The sequence below is a fragment of the Oryctolagus cuniculus genome, chromosome 7 (genome assembly GCF_051225735.1).
Source record: "Oryctolagus cuniculus isolate XC-2025 breed Fujian yellow rabbit chromosome 7, ASM5122573v1, whole genome shotgun sequence".
In the NCBI taxonomy this organism is placed as follows: domain Eukaryota; kingdom Metazoa; phylum Chordata; class Mammalia; order Lagomorpha; family Leporidae; genus Oryctolagus; species Oryctolagus cuniculus.
In genome coordinates, this window is record NC_142873.1 from 45703048 (window position 1) to 45709693 (window position 6646).

At 45.6% G+C, this 6646-nt stretch overlaps 1 long non-coding RNA gene across 1 annotated transcript; it reads left to right on the plus strand.

The window, feature by feature from the left end:
- Window positions 1–787: 787 nt before the first annotated feature.
- LOC149125509 (uncharacterized) lies at window positions 788–2961 on the plus strand. Its single transcript, XR_016211429.1, has 2 exons — window positions 788–916; window positions 2306–2961. It is a non-coding gene; the product is annotated as an uncharacterized LOC149125509 (long non-coding RNA).
- Window positions 2962–6646: the final 3685 nt, after the last annotated feature.

Sequence of the window (6646 nt, forward strand, 5' to 3'; positions counted from 1 at the left end):
TTGACTTTTGTTCATGTTTCTCTATTGTCCTAATGTGATGATTAAGAATAATTTCTTTTTGTGAGTGAAATCCCCAAAGGGAACAAGAAGGAAAAGCACTGAGGAAGCTGGATTCCACTCTGAAATGTGTTCTGGGAGAAACACACATCTATGAATGGGGCAGAAAAGTGGGATTGGAAGAGGCAGGAATATAGATTAAATCTGGGGTTCTATGGGGAGGAAAGATGAAAGGAAGGAAGAAAGAAAAAGAAAGAGATGGAGGAAGAAAGGTTTCCAGTCTTGAATGGGGCCGAGAGGTGGCCCAATTCATTCCTCCACTACCATGAGTGACAGGTATTACACTCCCTTGGTCCTAGGGGAAGACACAAACCTGGGGGGAGATATGATCTTTCTTAGTCACATGGCTTATCAAAGATGGACCTTGGCCCAGATGTCAGGTACTTTTGAGCTCTCTCCTTCCTTCTAGTACATGGGAAATTTTTATTAGAAAAGTGGAGGTGGGGATGGGTTTATGTGCAATAACATGGCAATCAACTATAGTGTAGGTTCAGGATAAAAGTAAGATAGGAAGGGTTCATTCTCCCCATCCACGAGAGAAAACCTTGACCATTAGTTAGAGAATTCCCCCATGTATTCCCATGGCAGTGCGTTATTGAAACTGAGGGCCGAGGTAGGGCTTCTGAGTCAGGAGCCCTTCACCCGGTGAGGAGATCCTGGATCAGGATATTTCCCATTCTTACAGTCCCCGTCAAGCCAATTATGAATAGATTTGCATTTTGGTTAGGAACTTGGTGGACCAGCCCAGTGCTAAGCACATCCAGTTCTCCCTGGGTGGGGCAGTCAGCTCTATAAAAAGGCCTTCTGCTGCACGTCTACCAAACTCCTACCAGAGAACCAGTGCTCTTTGGACAACCTGGTGAGTCTGAGTTCCTCAGTTCATCTCTTTTCTTCATGCTTCAAAATGTTGAATTTAACCAGAGGGCAGCATGTTTGATGGGTCCAAAGTTACGGTCCTGGGCTTGAATGTGCTTGGGTAATGGAAACAATTGGGGCACAATGATCCACCGTTCTAACTTGATTTTTGGCAGAAAGTATGATGTCCAGGTGGACAAAGAATTTAACAGGAAAACTTTGATTTGAAGAAGAGTACAGAGCCAATTATTTTCATTTTCATAGCTTTTTGATGTCTCTTAAAATTAACTTTATAGGGGCCGGCATTGTGGCATAGTGTGTAAAAGTCGCCACTTGCAATGACAGCTTCCCATATGGGCACAGGTTCATGTCCTGGCTGCTCTACTTCTGGTCCAGCTCCATGTTAATTTTCTAGAAAAAGCAGTGGAGGATGGCTCAAGTGCTTGGGCCCCTACTGCCCTCATGGGAGACCTGGAGGAAGCTCCTGGCCCCTGGCTTTGGTCTGGCCCCAATATTGGCCATTAGGTCATGTGGGGAGTGAACCTACAGATGGAAGATCTCTTTCTGTCTCTCCCTCTCTCTCTGTCACTCTCTCTGACTTTCAAAAAATAAATAAAATCTTTAAAAAATTTCATCTATGTATTAGCAGATGTGAGGTCCTTGACTATTCCTGAACTCTACTCCTTGGCTGCAAGTTCTTCATGAGACATGACCATGATAGGAGTTGCTTGTGAGATTATTCAGGATCGTTGAATTTGTGGCTACCTTTCATGAAGATATTATTTTCATGCAAATAATACTTTTTATAACAAAGGTATTTTTCTTGGAAAAATACTATGAGAAATTACAGTTTCCTTAGGTTGATGGATCAATTTTCTTTTTTAAAAAAGATTCTTATTTATTTATTTATTTATTTGAGAGGTAGATTTAAGACGGGGGTCGGGGAGAGAGAGAGAGAGAGAGAGAGAGAGTGAGTTCTTCCATCCACTGGTTCATTCTCCAAATGGCTACAATGGCAGGAGCTGAACTGATCTGAAACCAGGAATCAGGAGCTTCTTCTGGGTCTCCCACATGGGTGCAGGGGCCCAAGCACTTTGGCCATCTTCCATTGCTTTCGAGGCCATAACAGAGAGCTGGATTGGAAGAGGAGCAGCCAGGATACAAACCAGTGCCTATATGGTATGCTAGCATCACAGGTGGCACTATGCTACAGCGCCAGTTCTGATGAAATGATTTTCTAAAGTGGAAGGAAGAAGTATGATAAATAGGAAGTTAAGGGAGTAAAATACATTTTTGGTGTTTGGAGAAATAATACCCCATTGTATTATATAAGGCTTTGGCTTCTTCCACTGTAGGAGTCCCTTTTGTGAAAATTGTCATATTTGTTTTTCAGACTCTGAGACTCCAGAAAGATGTCTTACCAACAGCAGCAGTCCAAGCAGCCCTGCCAGCCTCCTCCTGTGTGCCCACCTCCAAAGTCCCAGCAGAAGTGCCCTCCCGTGCAAACTCCTCCACCAAGCCAGCCTAAATGCCCTCCCGTGCAGCCTCCCCCACCAAGCCAGCCTAAATGCCCTCCCGTGCAGCCTCCCCCACCAAGCCAGCCTAAATGCCCTCCTGTGCAGCCTCCCCCACCAAGCCAGCAGAAGTGCCCTCCTGTGCAAACTCCTCCTCCAAGCCAGCAGAAGTGCCCACCCAAGAGCAAGTAGCAGCTTCAGAATTCTTCAGGACCATGGAAACGTGACAGCTCTCCGGTCTCCCAGCAATACTTCTGTCTCCTCTTTATACCTACCACGAATGCAGAAGGAACTCCTCCACTCTTTAGCCTGAAATGTACCTGTGATGATTCCCGACCGCCAAAGGTGGCCTTGCTGAGGGTGCTCTGCTATTATGCAGAAGGCGGCCGAGCAGGGCAGTCCTCAGCTGTGCCAGCATGCCAGAGTTTCAGAAGGCGGCGCTTCTCCTCCCATGGGATGGCATCAGAGGGTCCGCTTCTCCTCTTCTGTGTCTGTTTGCCACCTGAGCAGGGATTTTCACCTCAGGGTGATTGTAACTCTCCTTTCTCTTCCTGAATAAAGTACATTTTCTGTGAGTTATGAAATAAATGTCTTCTTCTTCTTTTATTTGAGAGGTAGAGTTACAGAGAGTGGGGGGGGGGTCTTCCTGCCATTGGTTCACTCCCAAAATGGCCCCTCGGCCGGCTCAGCTGCACCGATCCGAAGCCAGGAGCTAGGTGCTTCTTCCTGGTCTTCCCATGCAGATGCAAGGGCCCAAGCACCTGGGCCATCCTCCATTGCCCTCCCGGGCCACAGCAGAGAGCTGGACTGGAAGAGGAGCAACTGGGACTAGAATCCGGCGCCCATATGGGATGCCAGTGCTGCTGGCGGAGGAGTAACCAAGTGAGCCACAGCGCTGGCCCCAGTGTCTTCATCTTTTTGAAACTCACTTTTTAAAGTTTTAACCAGCACGGAAAGATTGTGCTTATTAATGGCCATAACAGCTGGAGCTGCACCGATCAGAAGCCAGGAGCTTCTTCCGGGTCTCCCAGGGACCTGGGCCATCTTCTCCTGCTTTCCCAGGCCATAGCAGAGAGCTGGATGAGAAGAGGAGCAGCTGGGAAAAGAACCTGCACCCATCAGGGATGCTGGCGCCACAGGCAGAGGATTAACCTACTCCGCCCTGGCGCCGGCCCCCTACTCTGTACTTTTGATGCAGCTTCCTGCTAATGTGTCTGGAAGACAATTGATGATAGCCCAAGTACTTGGGCTTCTACCACCCATGAGGGAGACAAGGATGGATCCTGGCTCTTGGATTCTACCAGGTCTAGCTCTGGCTATTGTGAATTGTGAGCAAATAAATGAATGGAAGATCTCTCTCTCTCTCTCTCTCTCTGTATTTCAAAAATATATATGTATCTTAAAAAAAGAACAAATTGATGATAAGATACTAAAAAGGAAGAGAAGGGAAGCCATGTAGTCTCTTAATAATAGTGTTTGTAGAGATCCAAAAGATAAAGCCCCAGCTCATTATATGGGCTTTCACTTGCTCAAAGCAACATTCACTTCCTCCTGTGAATGCTGTCAGTGGAAGTTTTTCCAGATTCCTGAGACATAGTAAGGATCTTTCATCCTTGTGGCAGGAACAGTGCAAATAGCCCTCTATCAAACGTTTTTTAGATGTGTTTATTTATTTCAAAGGTGGAGTTACAGAGTTACAGAGCAAGAAAGCCAAGGGCAGAGAGAGCAAGAGCGAGAACCTGCAAGCGCAAGGGAGAGAGAGAGAGAGAGAGAGAGAGAGAGATATGTCTTCCATCTGCTGATTCACTCCCCAAATGGCTGCAAAGGCCAGGGCTGGGCCAGACTGAAGCCAGGAGTCAAGGGTTTCATAGGTGTCTGTCATGTGGGTGCAGGGTGCCCAATGACTTGGCCATCCTCTGCTGCTTTCCCAGGCACTTCTGCAGGGAGCTGAATTGGAAGTGGAACAGCCAGGACTCGAGCTAGTGCCCACATTGGATACCAGTCCTGCAGGTGGTGGCATAACCCACTACACCACAGCACAGTCCCTCTGTCTACCTCTGTGTCCCTACTTTAGCGTCTCACTCTCTTTCCACTTCCCGTGTGCTTAGCCTCATGCCTGCCTCGGTGGGACTCACCGATGAAATGTCTCCTTCTAGTTCCCAGTGACTACCCCCACTGCACACTCAGCTGGGGCAATCAAAATAAAACATTCACCCTGTCTGCTGAGGTGTCCATTCAAAAGCTAGCTAGTCTCAAGTGTCTCAGGACCAAGAAATATCCAGAACAACAGATCTTCCTAATAATGACAAGTTTTCCAAAGCCTCAGAATAAAGAGTTGTGATTTTAAGCAAACGTTTCTTAGAGAGAACCATCCCATGGTCTCTATTACCTGTGACTTACATAGCTAATTTCATCATCTGGGCTATTGGAATTTCAATCAACTACTTAATTAAGCACATGTTTTATGGTAGAAGAGAAATTTTCTTTCTTTGACTTGGTTTTGTCAATGACATTGTTTCATCAAAAATTGTTTACTGAATCTTTTTGTCTCTATATTTGGGCTCTCACACAAGAAATGGGAACAAAGAATTGTTTTATGTGGCAGGGCATCTAAGGACTCATTCTGTATTGGTTTAAACTCATGTTCTGCCATTCATTTGTTGAACTCTATGGAGCAAGATACTTAACTTTTCTGTGTATCAATTTCTCTATCATCAAAGAGTGAAAATTATAACTTTGACATAAATATTATATGGCTTAGCACAATGCCTGATGTGTAATTAACTCTAATCACAAAGTTGTTGATATCTTTTTCCTACCCTTTATCATGGTCATGCCAGAATATTTGCCCTAGTAAGGACAAAGCATACACTAGGCTATGAACTTCCAACCTTCTCCTGCTGGAGCAGTGTTGGAGGATGCCTGTTAAAAGAGAAGACTTAAATAAGATGCAGAGTCTCAAAACATCATAACCAAGATGCCTTGGTTTCAAAAGAATGTCATTCTTAGCGCTGGTGCTGTGGCTCAGTTGGTTAATGCCCTGTCCTGGGGAGCCAGCATACCAGCTTTGGTTCGAGTCTTGGCTGCTCCACTTCTGATCCAGCGCTCTGCTGTGGCCTGCGAAAGCAGTAGAAGATGGCCCAAGTCTTTGGGCTCCTGCAGCCATGTAGGAGACCCAGAAGAAGCTCCTGTCTCCTGGCTTTGGATCCGTGCGGCTCCGGTCATTTCAGCCAATTGGGGAGTGAACCATCGGATGGAAGACCTCCCTCTCTTGCTCTGTCTGCCTCTCCTCTCTCTGTGTAACTCTGACTTTAAAACAAATAAATAAATCCTTAAAAAAAGAATGTCACTCTATATCACAAATCAGGAAAATCATAACTCAAGCAATGAAATGAAACACACACATGCCAACACCAAGATGAAGAGGTATCAGGATTTTCTGACAAGTATTTCAAAGCGGCTGTCCTAAGAGCACTTCAGTAAAAATATGAACATGCTTAAAATAATTGAAAAAATAATCTTAGCAAAGAAACAAAATGGAAAGATCAAATAGAAGTTTTAGAAATGAAAAATATCGGTTGGCACCATGGCTCACTAGGCTAACCCTCCTCCACCTGCTGCGCCGGCACCCCGGGATCTAGTCCCGGTTGGGTCGCTGGATTCTGTCCGGGTTGCTACTCTTCCAGTCCAGCTCTCTGCCTTGCCCCTGGAAGGCAGTGGAGGATGGCCCAAGTCCTTGTGCCCTGCACCCACATGGGAGACCAGGAGGAAACACTTGGCTCTTGGCTTCGGATCTGCGCAGTGCACCAGCCGTTGTGGCCATTTTGGGGGTGAACCATCAGAAGGAAGACCTTTCTCTCTGTCTCTCTCTGTCTAACACTGCCTGTCCAAAAAAAAAAAAATGAAAAATATCGTAACTGAAAACACCCATCAATGGATGAACTCAAAAGCAAAATGGAGGGGGTTTGGAAACAATCAGTGAACTTGAAGGCAAAACTATACAAGCGATCAAATCTGTTTTTTTTTTTTGTGGCATCCATTGAGGGTGTATTTTTTTAAAACTTTTATTTAATGAATATAAATTTCCAAAGCTTATGGATTACAATGGCTTCCCCCCATAACGTCCCTCCCACCCGCAACCTTCCCCTTTCCCACTCCCTCTCCCCTTCCATTCACATCAAGATTCATTTTCGTTTCTCTTTATATACAGAAGATCAGTT